The following is a 2,791-nucleotide window of genomic DNA, read 5'->3' as shown; positions in this document are numbered from 1 at the left end:
TTTTTGCCTGCACAAAATACAACTCACCTTATAGTGGATGCCATAGGTTGGTCCATCCAGAAGCAAAAGAAGAGATGGTTTGTGTGTGAGATATGAGTAGTTTCTCACAGCCAGAGATTTATTACAGAAGCTATAAAGTGAGGCAACGGCAGCCTATGGCTTACATCACACCAAGGGTTTCATCCTCAATGCAGCAGGGAGTGTTTGGAGAGTTTTCAGCCAGGACCATGGGATCAGACCTGCATTTTAGAGAGATTACATGCATAGCCTGGGAAGGATGGGCCATTGTATTGGACACCCTTCCTCCCTGCTCCCATAATAACTGCTCTTCTCCCCACCCTCATCATGAGATTGTAATTATTTGCATATTTGCCCTTCTCTTCCACCAAAGAAGGGGAAATTTCTTGAAGCTATGAAGTAGATTTTATTCACTCTTGTGTCCACATGGTTGTCAAGTAGAAAGCACTCAATATTAAGTTAGTTAGCAAGATTATAAAGAGGGAGAACAAATGAGAAAAATTTTCAGTAATTCAGGCAAGAATGACAATGGGTGCATTGGAAAGAATGAAATGGGGAGACAGATGTCAAATACCCTGAAGTGCTAAAATATAAAGGGCTTTGTGACAGATGGTGTAAGGGTGAGGGAGAAGTAGGAATTATGGATTTGAATGAGTCAGGCAAACTATTGGATGACGGGTGGCCCTTTGGGACAGAAAACAGAGGAGAATCACATTTAGAAAAGCATGGCACAAGTTCCATTTTGGACATGTATTTAATAATGGAAATATGGAGTTAGAGATGTCTAAAAATGAATCAGATTTTCAGGTATGGGCCTCAGAGACAAATCTCAGCTAAGTCATCTAACGACTCCCAAATCAATAGTGATAGATAAAGACATGGAAAAGTATGAATCCAGCTACATTTTATCTAACATTTGGTATTATTTACCTTTCTAATTTTTGCCACGTGGATGATTATAAAGTGTTTTTTCTCAATGTTGTTTCAATTTCCATTTATTTAATTACTGGTGAATCTGAGCATTGATTCATATACCTATTACCTACCAGGACTTCCCTTTCTGTGAATTATCTTGAGATATCTTTGGCTCATTTTTCTATTGGCTTTCTTGTCCTTTTAAGTTGGTTCAAAGAGTATGTTTCTATATTCTAGAAATAATTCCCTTGACTGTTTTAGGTATTGGCAATATCTTCCCTCAGTCTGTTATCTATTAAATTTGTATTCGAGATTCCTAGCCCATGCGAGGGGAAGAAATACGTTAACTGAGCCCCAGAATTAGTAGAAAAAGCATATTTCGAAGTGAAATAATGAGTTAGATACTGAAAATGTTGATTGAAGATGGGAGAATTTTGATAGACAAAGCTAGAAGAGGGAGAGGTGCCCCTAAGTATGCTCAAGGGGGCACAGTGTCAGAAAAGCTCAGGCGTGGGCATGGGGTGTGGTGAGGTGCAGGAGGGAGCAGGATTTAGCACAAGAGATATTTATGTTGACAAAAAAGTAGAGGGCAAGAGAAAGAGGAGCTTGGGCCACAGCCCAAAGGGCAGTAAAGGACTTGGTCTTCAACTAGTGGTGGTGGATGTCCAGCAAAGGAGAGACCCACCCAGAGACATCCTGTAGTAAGCTGTGTCTGGAAATGGCATGGAGGGGTGGGGAGGCTTGGAGCAGGGGCTGACTAGAGCCAGGGGATCAGTTGGGAAACTTGGCAATAGGATAGTGTGATGTTTTATGTATCAACTTGAGTTTTATGTGTCAACTTGACTATTCTATAGTTCCTGATTTTGTAATCAAACACTAATGTAGGTGTTGCTGTAAGAATATCTTGTCAATGTGATTAACATCTATAATCTATTGACTTTAAGCAAAGGAGATTACCTTTATTTGTTGGGTGGGCCTCATCCAATCAGCTGGAGGTTTTAAGAGCAAAACTGAGGTTTTTCAGAGAAGAAAGTTTGCCTCAATTGTTAACATAGAAATCCTCCCTGAGTTTTCAACCTGCCCAACAGATTTTGAGCTTGCCAGCCCCACAATTGCATGAGTCAATTTCTTAAAAAAAAACAACATATATTCGTGTGTATATGTATGTTGTGTATATTGGTTCTTATTGGTTCTATTTCTGGGAAGAACTCTGACTGATACTAGAGGTAGGTTATTGGCCTTTAAAGCTTTTGTTCCTGCCTGCCATTAATTAAAAAAAAAAAAAGTTTTCCAATATGTGTGTTTATTTATTTATTTATAAATCATTTACATGTATCCAAGTCCTAATATTTTGTATATATTACAAAACACAAAAATGGAAGAATTTTAAAGAACAAACTATAAAAAGACCTGGAAATCAAATGGGTGGCATTTCTTTCTTCATCCATGGAGTGACATCCTCAGTGGTTGGGAACCTGCTGGCCAAAGTGAGAGATGACGGGGACCCAATTGCAATGTACTAAGGACAGAACTAGGATACTCTAAGATGAAGGACTAAACCAGTTAAAAACTTTCTACCTCAGCATTTACGTATTTGTGGTTAATAGAAAAAAGTTTCCCCCAAATATAACATTTCAATATTTTTTTTTATTTCTTCTCAAAATTGTGCATACTCAATCAGAATTCTGGACATCCAAAAATACCCAGGCTATTAGACTTTTTAAGCCAAATGCCAGATATATGTCAAGATTATCTTTACCCACCCTGAAGAGGCTGGTTCTGGTTTTCAATACCATTTGAAGAGTGATGTAGCTTCCAAAGCAATCTCATAGGCCTTGACTTGACTCAACACAGCTTC

Source organism: Pteropus vampyrus, unplaced genomic scaffold (genome assembly GCF_000151845.1).
Source record: "Pteropus vampyrus isolate Shadow unplaced genomic scaffold, Pvam_2.0 Scaffold128, whole genome shotgun sequence".
Classification (NCBI taxonomy): domain Eukaryota; kingdom Metazoa; phylum Chordata; class Mammalia; order Chiroptera; family Pteropodidae; genus Pteropus; species Pteropus vampyrus.
This window is presented reverse-complemented; position numbering follows the sequence as displayed.